The following is a 14349-nucleotide window of genomic DNA, read 5'->3' as shown; positions in this document are numbered from 1 at the left end:
AACGCATAACATCTGCAGCTCAGGTTCTTAATCCAGGCACAGAAATAAATTATTTGAAGAATGTAACCAACAGAAAAATGCTCAATGTGGCATAGAAAGAGCCAGTTAAATGCACTCAGGTTACTGAGCAGACAGACCCTTCGTGCTGTCAGAATACACTGACAAATGTTTTCTTGACCCATGTCTGTGGTGCAGGTGACTGAAAATAAAGGCCCTTGATTAAGGAGACACAGTCATCAGTATTATTGGTGACCAGCGATCAAACTACTGGGCCTGCAGTAATCAGCCATGAAAGATGCAGAAAGGCCAGTGGTGGCCAGCAGAAGCAGCACCCCAGAGCAGAAAAGGAAGCACCCAACAATAGCAACTCCCTCCTGTTACTGCTAGGGTTTCCAGTTTACCAGTGAGTCACCTTCTGACCCACAAAAAAGTGTGTTCTTCCCCAGCAATGTTTTGTGGAAGACAACCCAGGTCTCCCAGGCAGCAATGCCCTATTCCCTCTGTACACAGAGCACAGTGCCTGAGCTCAAACACAATTGTTTCAAACAAGGATGGCTTGATACTGGTATATCTGCTCAGAAAGTCACAGCTTTTCCTCAGATAAAACTGGCCATGGGACACATCTTCTGCTGCTGAATTTCTGTAATATTTTGTGTATTATACACCTCAATACCTGGTGTTATAGAAATAGATGCTCTGGGGAGACCTATACCTAGGGGAGGAGGGGTCCCCTTTGGTTGCATAACTTTTCACTTCTGTTACCCCTAACAAGGCAGTGAACTTGAAACAGCAATTTAGAGAGCCTTACAAGACAGCAGGATCACATGTCAAATGGGAGTGTAATAGCTTCTTAACACAGTTCCATTACGGCAAATTCAGTCACCCTCCAAGGTCCAAACCGTTAATTTCCCCCACCCCAGGACAGCATGTTTGGAAGAAAATGGGGATTGAAGTCATTGTTAACATTGCTACACATTTGATAAATCTTGTGCCATGGGTCAGCAACCTCCAGTGCTGACACCAAAAACCTGATTTTAATGGCAGGCACCAGAGCAGAGCATAGGTACCAGTAAGGGAAGCAGCATCTCAAGAGACACAGCCTCCCACATTCCAGGGGCTTTTATCACTACACCCAATTTATAAGCTGAGAAAGATAATGTCTGCAAACATCATCCCTGCCTTACACCAAAATATCACCCAACTCCCCAGTTTTCCTCATGCCTAGTAACAAACTGGTATTGTACAAAAATCTCCTGAAAGCCTCAATATCTAGATTTCACAGCTTGAGAAAGTTTTTTTCCTCTGTATTATACAGCGACACAAAACCAGATTTTGGTGTACAGACTTCACTGTGTAACACTGAAGGGCACACTACAAAAATCAGCTCCCACATGAGATCAACAGAAAACAGAACTTTAGCACCTTCCTGAACTTCACCAACAAAGCTTCATTTTGTTTGAGTACCAGCTAACAGAGACACCATTCTTTTTTTCTTTAAGTCCTTTTTGACAACCAAGCATGAGGAACAATTTCCTCCATTTATATTTTCAGAATAAGGGAAAAGAAATGTAGTTGCAAAGGATCATCCCTGCTTCTCAAATCCCCCAAAAGGCATATCATATTTTCCTTTCTCATAACATTTAATCAAGTCTGCTTCATTGCAGACAAGGTCAGAAAGCTCATCATGCTGCAATTGATGACAAAGAAGATAGTGCCCACAACCCACAAAGACTGATCTGTCTGATTTGCCTACATTTCTGCAGGCCAAATTTACTGACATTTTGCACAAATTCAAAGCTGACTTGAGCCTGATGACCTTTTATACCTCTGTAATTAGTCTTCTGAGCCTTTACAACCAGAAAAACAAGCTGTTCCCTTATGCCTGAGTTCAGTGGTCCATCTGTAAACTACAAACTTCACCATCTACTCAGCCAGTCAAAAAAGTACACAAAAAAAGGAAAAATATAAAGAAAGAAAATACACAAACTGCAAGCTTTCAAAGTCAAGAAACTGAGTCTGGAAAGGGCCGTTTAAAATAAACATGCCAATTTCTAAAAGAAGAAACAGAAAGAGCAGAACTGGTTGGTGGACCCAAATTCAATAAACAGGATTTTTATCATGCTTTTCTAAAAAAGCCAATATAAAATAAGGGCACTGGCAAAGACAAGAACCATGAAAAAACAGTTGGGGGAATAAAATCAAACCAGAAACCAAACCCTGTAAGTTTAGTCCTGAATGCTAACAGCGCAGCATGAAAAGCACAATGCTAATACATTGATTCAGCACTAGAATTTAACCAAGATTAGTAACACAGAGGTTTAAGTGCTGAAAGCATCCACCAAGAGCTTCATTTATGTATATAATCAGGGTTTGTAACCCAATCCTACAGTTACAAAAAATACTTCCTAAATATGAACGTAAGCTTGAAAAGATGAGTTGAGTCAATCCTCTGGAAGTTCTGGATCCAGATCCCCGCTGCAGTCAGCAAGATGCAGATCTGCTTTTCCCCAAATGGAGCAGAGGAGAGGCCAAGGTCAGAGCACTGCCCTGCACTTCAAATTCCAGTCTCGGGAAAGAGGGAAGGACAACCACTAACAAGCAAGGAACAGCCAACACTGTTCTCTTTTACCTTGTAAAACCTGAGGGGACCAGCTCAGCTGGTGATGAACATTTGACTCTTGAACCCTGGGGTTTCTCTGCCCAACAACCTACAGACACTATGGGTACCACGGGAGCACCTTCCCCAGCTCCATGCCCTAACACATCGTAGTTTGGGACTCTCCACAGCAGCCAGTCCCTTCAAGAAAAGCATGCCCAAGAGCAAGTAAAGACTTAATGTAAGGATATTTCAAACCAGAGAAGCATTTCTTTTGCATAGCTCCATCACGAAGCATACATTATCTAAAAAGCTGCTGGAACTGGCAGCCTCGTATTCATCAATGTCAAATTTTTTTATGTATTTTCTTTTTAGAAGACTTGCTAATTATCATCACACATGAATTTTTTAAGTGGACGTTTGGATTTTTTACTAAGTTTAATTAATCTAAAAATCAGCAGGGAAAATTTACTGAGTAACTCTACAAATTCAGAATTCTCTATCTGAATTTTAATGCAGAAATACATCTCATAGGGCAAGTCTTTCTTTTTCTTGTTTCAAATCATCACATTTAAGCGGTGATTCCCCTCAGGTCATTTATCTTCCACAACTTCATTTCAAAAAGTTTAGTTACAAGTAGCATGCTTAAAGATATTGATTACAAAATGACTAATGAACTCTGTCAACCTGAGGGAAAAAAAAAAAAGGAAAAAATCCAATTTGAACTCCAGCCATTAAATAAAAGTCAAGCTTGGATACTACATATTCAATCTCATACCAACTTTTGACTATTTGAAGTTTTACGTTGCTGTTGAATATTTTGTCCACTTTCCTAGTGTGTTTGGTTTGTTCAAAAAACAGAGTGCAGAAAAACAGTAATTTAATTGATTGTACAAGTTATTGCAAAAAAACAAGCAGAGAAATAAAACTTTCTACCCCTTCTCATGATGACAAACTCGCCCTACTGCCAACTATGCCTTCCACAGGGATCTGCAATTCTACATTTGAACTTAATTCCATAGGGACAGAGGAATTTGCACCATGTTTGGACCGATACAGCCACGTCTAAGATTTCAAAAATAGCCACCGTAATTCAATATATTACATATAACCCCTCATCTTAGTTATTTGCAAAGAAAAAGAGAGTCTGCCAAATCCTGGAGCAAAACCGTATTTAAAAGAATGAAGTTCTCAACTGGAAAGCACAAACATTTGGCGGGACTCCTGAGCCACAAGAGTTGTTACCCTTTGCTGGGCACTTCTGCCACTGGAGAAGGCCAGGGCAAAAGGGGGAAAATGAGCAGCTCTCACCAAGAGCGCGGTCGCTTCATGGGCACGGCAGGGAAAGCACACACAGCTCCCTCCTGTCCTGTCCTGTCCCGTGAGCCAGCCCCGAGCTCCCAGAGCCCGGCAGGTCGGACACGTGAGGCACAGCTAAGAGGATTTGGGACTTTCCTAGGAGGCAGGAGCATTTCTAAAAGGCTCAGATCCACCAATTAGCTAGATATCACAATTCTTGCATAAAGGAAAGAGGTATCTTAATTCAAAGAGAACTTTTGGGGGCTTTTCTTAAGTGACCTGCTCCAGAAATTTATTTTTCTCGGCTTGATTCCAGCATCAGCTGCTTGCTGTGAATTGGAAGCAATGTGGAGCAGGAGTCAAGGTATCTGAGAGATATGAATAACAGAACAGCTGATCGATGCTGCTCTTTTAGAGCAATCACCTTTCCACACTCGAGGGACAAATCTCTTTGAAGGTAACCCAAGTAAGAAGGCTGTGACCGAAAAAGATACGCTACAGAGTAATTTCATGCCGGCAATCAAGCAAATCCGGCAACTTTAAATCAACTCCAAGGACTTTACGCGTGCATTGAAAAGAGAGAAAGCAGCCGTATCACAGAAGCTGAGTAGGCCTACCGCACATGAGCTCCCGCTCTGGAAATAAGCTGCAGTTTACGCTAAACTTTGCCCAGCGGTTCCCGGCTCTCTGAGGCTGAGCATAACGAAAAGAAGGCAACGTTCCGTTTGGAACCGGCGAACTCGCCAGCCTGGACACGGGCACGGTGAGGTGCGGAGTCCCCCAGGCTGCGCACCCCTGCGTGTGAGGGAGGGAGTGAGGGAGAACCGGGCGGCTGCAGCCGCTGCAGCCACTCGGGAAACCCGGCGTGGTGGGCCTGGCCAGGAGCGAGCGGGAGCCTGTCCCGTCCCCGCGGGGCCGCCCCGAACCGAGGCGGGAGGGAGGCGCTGCCCTCGCACGCCCCCCGGAGCGGCACCTCCCCGCCGGCTGCCGGCCGGGCTAAACCCTTCCCCGGGCCGTCCTTACAACTCCGCCCGGCACCTCCAGGACTCCCGCCCCGCCGCCGGCACCGGGGGCCGGCTCCCAGCCCGGGGCGAAACAAAAGGCACAAGCTGCGCTGCCGCCCTCGCCGCCGCCCGGACTGCGCCCGGCCGCGGTAGCCCAGGGACGCGGGGAAGGGCGAGCGGTCCGGGCGCCGCTCTGCGCGGAGCCTGCCCGCGGATTACCCGCGGTAATGGGATTACTCGGAGCCGATCGGGGTGTCCGCCGGGCTGTCACCGCCCGGGGAGGGGGCGGCGGTGCCGGGGGCGGCGCTCGGAGCCGCCGGCTGCCGCCCGCCCCGGCCGCCCCGCGGGCGGGTCCCGCCGCTCACCCCGCAGCCCCGGCCGCGGTGCCCGGCGGGGCGGGCGCCACCCGCCGCCGCTCCCGCCCGGCCCCATTGTTTTCCGTGCCGCCCTTACCGTGCGCGGGGCTGGGGCGGCGCGGGCTCCCGCCGGCTCTCCTCGCTGCGGCTGGTGCAGGGGCAGTCGCGCTTGGCCGCCGGAGGTCCGAGCCATTAAAAGCTCCGCGGGGAGGAGGAGGAGAAGGCGGCGGCAGGAGCGGCGGCGGCAGGGAGAGGAGGACAGCGAGGGGCTCGCAGGAGCAGGGTCGCCATGTCCGGCTTGGCAGCGCGGGGAGCCCACCGGGCCGGCGCGGAGGAGAAGGGAGGCGGCGGCGGAGGAGCCGGTCTTGCTGCCGCCCGCGGACCGGGGGAGCGGGAACTGGACGCCGCTCGCCGCCGCTCTGCCGCGGCTGCACCTCCCTCCCCTAACCCTGCCCCCTCCCGGAGGGGGAGCCGCCGGCGGGAGGAGGTGGCCGAGAGCCCCCTCCAGCGTTCGCGGGCGGCGGCGGCCGCTCGGATCGGCGCTGCCGGCGGCGCAGCGAGCGGGGTGCCCGCCCCGGGCGCGGTACCCGGGCAGCCCGAGCCGGAGAGAGGTGGAGGCGCGGCGACCACCGCCCTGCACCGCTGCGGGGCCGGGGGGCTCCAGATATCCCCATTCTGCTCTACCTCCGCCCCCGGGCACCAGCAGGGACGAGCAGCGCCCAGGTGGCCGCGGTGTACGGGAAGGGTTAAACCTGGCTGCAGCCCCGGGGCAGGGAGAGCGGGAGGCCCCGGAGATCCCTGTCCCTTCCTGTGGATTTTGGGGACCATCGGGCGTAGGTGGCCAGCGGGACACCCCGCAGGAGGGCCGTGCCCCGCCACCCTTCCTCAGAGAAGGAATTGCTCGCCGACAGGCGTGAGGCTGTGGAAGTAGGCGGGTCCTGCAGGAGGAACCAGGACGGTGCCTCAGGGGCTGTGTGTGCATTAATGGTGCTCCGGCTCCTCTGTTCTAGGAGCGAGGCTTCAGGAGCCAGCAGGGAACAGAGCCGTGCTTCATATGCTGGGAGGTGTCCCTCCACACTCAGCCCCAAGCGCTTGTCTGAGGTGCCAGGGAAACCAAAGGACGGGGCGTGTGTGAACTGTATTCACATTTATAGGTGCAGCTTTGTCATAAACTCTATTTTTGTCCTCGTTAGACAAACATAGATCAGTAAAGTTTAACCAGTAGCAGCAATCTGGGCTTCAGGTTCTGCCTCTCACCAGTTTTCAGCATATCAGAAGAAAGGAGCCGAGAGCGGGCAGAGGGCAGGGCTGGGTGCTGCCTCCTCAGAGACTGCATTCCCTCAGAGATCTGGAGTTCCGGCAAAAAGGCTGTCACACCTAGGGCCAGCAGAGTTGTCTGCATACAGCAGCTCTTAAATAGCCCCCTTGCATTTGCATGCCTGAAGGGTTACAGCATGCATCTCTTTGAGCCTTCTCCGGTCTCTCATCCCATGCTTTTCCAGGAAGAAGACGGGGTGGTGCACACGAATGAGTGATGCAGGGAAGACCCTCCAGGTCTTTGAAGTTCTCTCAGTGACCCAGGAGTGAGCGCTAAACTAGGATGTATTTGTAAAGCAAACCTTCTGAGCAACTAGCACTTAAAGGCTATTTGAGGAACCATGCTGCTATCTAGTTTTTAATCACAGGAGGAAATAAAATGCAATCTCTATATTTGCTTTGTCCAAGCCTTGACCTTGCTTAATTCCAAAAGACAAATTCCTCTGCTGTCAACAGCATGGCTTCTCTGTGCACAAACCTCGCTACAAATACCTCAGTGTATGTGCCAGCAAACCTCCTGAGATCAAGAAATCATAATTTCTCTAGTCAACCCTGAAACCTTAATCAAAAATTCATCAATTACTGAGTTAAAAGCTGGAATTTGACAGGCTTTACCTGTCAATACCTGAAAAATAATGTTATTTCCCACAAAACTTTTTCCATGCAAAATGAGCGGTCTGTAGAAGATCCAGAAGAAAGACATGTCATTCTGACAACGTAGAATGCAAATAGAATAGAAATAGAGTAAGAAGAGATAGTGTTTTCGTTGGAAGGGACCAATGAGGACCAGCTAATCCGAGTGCCTGACCATAGGAACTGTGATTAAAACCACTGACATAATAAAAAGATTGCCTTTTCCCAAATTCTTACTTTATCAGCAGCTTTAACTCTTATTCAAGAGTGGCAGCATTTAACATTCAGAATTTCCTGGTGCTTTTAATCTACACTTCCAGATCGCTAATGCCTCATTCGCACCTAACAAAAGAGTTGTTGTAATCTAATTCGAATGTATGATGTCATCTTCAATGCCTTCCAAGTCTGAGTGGCATTTCTCGGCACTGCAGAAAAGTAACAGGTTGCCTTGCCGCTATTGACCATTTCTTACCAAGCTCCAAAAAGCAGCAGCGAAATACTGCCTTGAGTGGTGTACCTTAAAGGTGGTAAGGTGTTGGACAGTTCTCCAGCAGCCATGGGCAAGTTTGCATGTGGTTATTTAGTTAACCTTTCGATTCTTGCGTGTTCTGAAGGCTGTCAATGACAACCAATGACAACATCTGAGAATACAGCAATCTTTCCTTAAAACGTGTTTGTCTTGTAAATTGCAAGCGGCAGCATCTTGCACTCTTCCGATGTGATAGCTGAGAAAAGCACTCACTGCTGCTGTTAGTTTCCTGTAGCACAGTAGGTTACATTTCTTCCCTGTTGAACAAGATGTGGAATTTGTTGGTGCATCAAATAAACAGGAGAATTTGAGAGAAAAGACTTTTGTTTTTGAAAAGTCACTGAAATTAGAAAAATGGTTCTAATTAGTTCATGTTTCTGAAAGCAAACAAGACAAGCTTTGTCTACCTCCACTGAAAAGGAAGAGAAGAGCTGGAACTGGATTTCAGATTATTAGTTTCTGCTTTACCAGATAAAGGAGAACCCAAGGAAAAGGAAGGGGAGAAGTGTACTAAAAGGGTTCTGTCATCTTGAGAGACTGCGTCTCTGCATCTTCTGCCTTTTCTTGTTAGGAAAGAAATAGCAGCAGCTACAACATGATACAAACGCAGATCTCTGGAAAGCCTTCACTTTTTCACAGCTCTCATATCCTGGGATGATGTGCAGTTATTTTTTCACCACTTTCTCCTGTATGTTGTGAGGCTCTACAAGGTATGTGTGTATGCAGGCAGTTAAGGCAGAGTACTTGCAATTTCTGTTTTCACCTCCCATGTAGGAGCTTGTTTGCCTGTCTGTGCTTTTCTAACTAAATTACTGGACTCAAACACAGAATATTTGGATTAAGTTCTTTGGTCTGGTTTACACTAAGGTCATACTGGATTCTTCAGTGGTCCTTCTGACCTTAAAATCTATGCCTCTTTTGTGAGCTTTACAATATGTGTTGAGTTCATGTTTTGCTATGTTTCATTAAGGTGAGAAGCTAAGATGATGCCCAAAGTGAAATCCATATATTTCAGAAGTCTAGTAATTCTTTTTCATTAAACATTCCACAGATATTTTCCCTGGAGCTTAAAATTTTGTTTCAAAGATGCTTTCAGCAAATACTTCCCTGCTAGATTTATCAGTGTGTTCTTGCATAAATGTGGTTTGGGACTCAGTCTTGCAAGCCTATGGTGTTTGATTGGTCACTTTTAGGCTCTCATATGCCTTTATGTTAACTTGTGTAACCCATCAGTTTTTGCTAATTTCAGTGCAAGAATGTGACAGAGCTATCAATCTTCCACCATTGTTTTTATTACACATTTTGTAGCATTTGGAATTCCCTCTACATTTCAAAGGCTTTTGTTTGCAATATATTCTTGTCCATGTCTTCTCGAAATATTATTAGAGTGATCAGCTGTTAAGATTACCCCTGCCTATTCTGTTAAGATTACTAATGTTGAAGCAATGTGTCTTTCTTGCTTCTACATTGGAAGGCAATGTTCAACTTACAGCAAGAGGCAGTGGTCTTTTAGTTTTCATAATAGCGTATAGTACTAGTAGTACTACTGTCTTAGCTTTTGAGAAAAAACCCAAGTATTTAGCCAGTTGGCACAGGAGTGAATTTCTAGGCTCAAATTTCAGGATTTCCATGTGAAAGAAATACTCAAACATTGAAAAGGAACCATTCAGACACTTAGAGCCAGCTAATTAACAGATTTTGTTTACTGCCTGCTCAAGGGGTATAATATCATGAATTAAGAGAGAGTCTTTTAATGGTGCTTACAAGTTTCCCAAGTCCCTAAGAATTTATATAAAGAGAATTTTGCATGTCAAGTAGCTGTAACAAGCTCCTCTCCCCAGCCTCAGCACACCAACAACATCCCCTCGGTTGCACATTGTCCTATTTACCTTGTGTGGTCCAGTTTGCCTGTTTCAGGATAATGAGTGTTATTTTGGCTGCATGTCTGTGCTCAGGCCATCAACAGTGCAACAGTTCACAGAGGAATCGTCTCTGAAGCTTCAGAGCTAGAAAGTTCATTTGAAATTTGTGAACAATTTATACTCCTCAAAACTACACAGACTGCATCATCTTATACCTTTTTGGTGCTTGCTTTTTCCCACTCACAAATCCAAGTTAGGAAAAAAATGTTTGTTTCTAAATGACACTGACATTTCCAAAGTGTTCATTAATGGACAAAACTGTCAACTACTGCAGTATAAATGAAAAAATAATAATTTTTATAATTATTGATAAAATAATAATTTATGAAATAACAAATATCCTAATATTCAAGAAAAAAAAAAGCCAAGGAAAAATACAAATGTTTCTTAAGTTAAAAAAAAATTCAATTTGCTGTTCAAATTCAGGCTTCCTCTCCTACAATCCACATTCACCTTTTCTCCCAAAGAAGGGAAGAAGAACACTGAATATCATGACAAAATGCATATTCTATACCAGTATTTTCATCAGAAACTCTGTCATGGTGAGGAGAGAGAAGTGATAAGGGAAAGTCTTAGCAGAGCTGAAGAGATTTCATACAAACCGGCCACATTAATCTTTCAATACTACTTTGGAGAAGAAAACTACATATGTTGTTTTAAATAGGAATGTGTCTTTAGAATTCAGAGCATAGGATATAACTCCCAGCACTATAGTTCATTCTCTTCCATTGTTTTTGTAATTTTGGACAGAGCAAACTGGTTATCTGTTTAAAGAAACAATGAAACAAACAAAAGAGAAACAAAAAATGTTATACTTGTCTAGGCGGAAAGTGCAACTGAATTTATTAAATTATTTTGAAACTGATTAACTGCACGATGAAGAAGAACCTTTTAAATACCTGGACTGATAAAAGTATGGTTTTAAACAAAAAACACCCAATTTTTGCAGCCCCTTATAATTTATACCATAACTAAACACAGCTGAAATGAGTCCCCTTGCAAATATGAAAATGAGAACAATATAGAGCATTAAACATGGCTTTTAGCATTATCAGACTTAAAGATTCCCATGAAAACAATAAATCTCTTCTCTCCTCAACACTTCCTGCCAATATTTTTGCTGTGACCTTCTACAGGGGAATACATCTGGAACACATCAGTGTGTTTGAATAGATCCCTCTGGGATAATCCCCACTTCAAAGTAGTGCTGGGGGAGCCTTATCTGGGGCTCTGTTGCATTCAGGGTCTCCCATGGGTCCTTTCTGATTTCATGCTGGCTGGCAGACGTTTTATTTTTACAACAGGTCGTTACAACAGGTGGCTCAGTTATTGTCTTCTCCATTGTCATATTCTCTGTTTTAGTGTCTAGAACCTCTGACTGTTCTAGACAGTCTGTGTCTGTGACTGTGGGGAGCAACTGGCTGTGGGGAGCAACTGTAAAACCTGTCAAAGCAAACATCAATTCACTCTATTAATTTACTATTTCAGAAGGCAGCCTCTAAAATCAGCCCATTCCTAAATGTCAGAGCAGAAGCCCAGTTTTCTCAGGGTGGTAATTTTTATGCGTCCCAGATGAAAAGCATAACAGAATGAAGAGAAACAAGACCATCAATTTTCTATCTGTGTTTAACATAATTAGTGAAATCCCTTCTTCAAAAGGGATCTGTGAAACTTTCTGTTCTGAAAGTGAAAAGCATTAAATAATTTACAGAAGTAACATTTCACTGTAGAAAGCTTAGCAAGATCTGCATAGTCTGTGTTTAATAAAATAAAATTATTAGAGACTTGAAAAACATTTTTCCTGCTTATTATTTTTTTCTCAGAAATAAAATTTCAATGAATGTAAGCAAAACAACTGCTCTAGAAAGTAGAACTTAGATGAAAAAATATGAAGCATCATTTCCATTTTACTGATGAGAAAATTCATCTACAATGATATGGTCTATTTTCTACTACAGATTCTTTTCACATCAGGAAGGAAATTTTTCCTGAAAGGTCAGGTATATTCAGCATACACTTTCTCTCCCATTAACTTGCTGACAAAGCTGTCCAGAGCTGTTGGTCATGTTCCTCCCAGTGCCGGTCTTTCACTGTCAAAGATGTTCTTTTACCTGTTCTGTCTCTGCCTGTAGCTTTTAAGTGTGAGTGATGAGTGCTATCCTGCTTCCTGGATTCTGATGGTGAAGACAGACATAGAAAAGTTTTTGTTTACACCATCTTCATATTCTGAGATGCAGGTCAGAGGTACAGAGGGTATGAGTTTTTCCCGTGCCTGTTTTTTTCCACCTAGTACCATCAGTCAAAATTCATTATGACTATTTCCAATTAGATAATTTTCCCACCCTACTTAAGAGAAAAAAATTCCCTTACGTGCATTGGTAGTAGTGTGATTTTTTTGTTTTCTCAGTTAGTGTCTGCATGCCATGTATGCCTCATTCCCCTCAGCATTTTGGTGTCCCATAGGATTCCAGTTTATTGTGCAGTTTTCCACTCTATAAATATTTAAAACATGAGATTCATGGTTTACTCTGATAATGAAATACAGAAAGCAATCACTTTTAGTTTATCAGTAATCTTTAGGAAACAATTGTCCTTTAAAAATGTCTTAGTTATCTCTAGTGACCATTTGGTATTTCCAAGTGAACCAAAAGAAAAAAAAAATGTAATTTTTAAAAAATACTAGATTTCAAAATGGACATGAGCTTAATATAGAATTGGACTGAATTCACTCTGCTGAAATGGGACAGGCTTAACCAGAATAGTTCCCAGGAACTCTATTAAAGCACCAGGAGTTGTAATAATAGTCCATATAAAATTTAACTTTATGAAAAAGAAGCTCCCTATTATCTTATGCTTTTAAATTCTGAAATGCAGTCTTTTCTTTGTTTTTGCAATTGCTTCAGCCCTGCCTGTTTAATTTGCTCCCTTCATATTTTCTCTGCAGTTGATAACAACATTGGGTGTCACACATCTGTTCTGTGCCATATCTCCCTCTGGCACTGGAGAGGAAATCTTAATCCCTATTTCCTGCTGTCACCTCTCATCCTAAAGAGGCAGATCAGTAACAAAGGAGCTGCAGTTCTCATAAAACTGCCCAAATATTAAACTGGTTTAATCTTCTACTAGGAAATGCCAGATTCTCACCACATGCCTTACTTTCTACTGCACTTTAATCCTTTGTGTAAGCTACAAATATTTAGCACTTCAGATTTGCCATATTTGAATACACAAAAACTAATCCATTATCTCCTTCAAAATAGTGCAGAGAATAAAGGATAGAGATTTTACTGTGTTTGTACTTAATTATAGATTTGTCTTTTGTCTTTTATTTAGAATCCATGTAAGTGTCAAGGTAAGAAAACACTTTTTTTCCCTTCTCAGGCCCCAGAGCAAATGTCTCCATAAATATTAGCACTGAGATGTGTTTTATACAAAGTGAATCCTGCTCTAGTTGATCCCGTATGACCCGAGTGAACAATTATTTATATCTCCCAAAGCCCCATGCAAAGACAGCGAGTTTTGATCTGTATAAACAAAACCAGTGAGGGGAAAGTAAGGAGTGCTGTAGAGAAGGATGTGTACAAAGGGCTGTGTGAAGCCTGATCAGAGAACTGGGTGTCTAACAGAAGATGGACTAGTGGAGCTCTAGGGAAAGAAAACAACAAATGGGACAAAGGTAGAGTAATCTTTTCCTAGCCTACTTTCCCAGTTTCTGACAGCCAAGGATTTATGGACTTTGTGAGCAAGTAGTTTCCTCAGGAGCACCTTGCTTATTAACCATTCACACACCCTTGAATAATTGGTTTTAATAATCTATTTTTGACTTCCAGACACATCCATTAGAATTTACAGTGCATGAAAAAATATTGTTGGTTTTAAATGTCCTATTTTATACTTTATTTGGGCAGTCTTGTGTTATGAGAAACAGTGAATTGTTCCTGATTCACCAACTCCCCTGCAACCACTGTCCTGCAACTACTCAGAGTTCATAAGAGTGGCATAAGAATGATAAGAGGAGTCCAATTTCAACAGTTTGGAGATTGAGGTTATGGAAGTCTTTTGTTTGGTTTCTTTGTTTTGTTTTCCCCAGTAATAACAAAATACAGTATTTTAATAGCAAAAAGGAGCAGATGAAGATCCTCATTCAAAATCTAATGTAACTTCTTTACCAGTTAACCCTTTTTAGCTTTGCACTTGAAATGTGTTTTCTCACCACACTGCCACTTCCAGCTATGTCTTTGAGCTTTTACTCATTTTAAGGACAGGAATCCACATTGTTGATGCTAATACAGAGCCTCAGGAGCTCATCTGCAGAGCTGCTGTTCCTTTTTGCTCGCTCCCAGAGACTGACAGGCATCCCAAATGAAACTCATTCCTCCTTATCCTGAGGACAAGGTGAGGTGGCAGGTTCCAAACAGAGTTTGGCTTTGTAGCTGCAAGGAGAAAGGTGCTATGGCTGTCTCATTTTACAGGAATGCATTTATCCATGGGCACATACTTTATTCACACTCTTTAATGACAGGAGAAACAGGGATAGGGAGAAGACCTGACTAAACCTGTACTGATTCAACACTTCACTTTCTCTTTGTTTTCTTTCATCTCCATCTACTGGCCAGAAGCAGCTTTAGCTGGAGCACAAAACTGCTGAAACACAACCACTGCATCCGCACAGGTCTTCACACTAACTATTGAC

General features: G+C 43.9%; 1 protein-coding gene across 3 annotated transcripts in view; it reads right to left on the bottom strand.

Annotated features, from left to right (window-relative positions):
• Nucleotides 1-5604, bottom strand: part of FARP1 (FERM, ARH/RhoGEF and pleckstrin domain protein 1) — a 200462-nt gene extending 194858 nt beyond the window's left edge. For 2 of the 3 annotated variants that reach the window (XM_058824877.1, XM_058824879.1), the window contains exon 1: nt 5353-5604. The gene's annotated coding sequence lies outside the window, so the exon portion shown is untranslated. Of the gene's footprint in view, nt 1-4512; nt 4550-5352 lie in introns of those variants that run through there. The other variant, XM_058824876.1, reaches the window with a different exon arrangement.
• Nucleotides 5605-14349: the final 8745 nt, after the last annotated feature.

The sequence above is a fragment of the Ammospiza caudacuta genome, chromosome 2 (genome assembly GCF_027887145.1).
Source record: "Ammospiza caudacuta isolate bAmmCau1 chromosome 2, bAmmCau1.pri, whole genome shotgun sequence".
NCBI lineage: Eukaryota > Metazoa > Chordata > Aves > Passeriformes > Passerellidae > Ammospiza > Ammospiza caudacuta.
The sequence above is the reverse complement of the archived record's forward strand: the minus strand, read 5'-3'. Positions and strand labels throughout refer to the sequence as shown.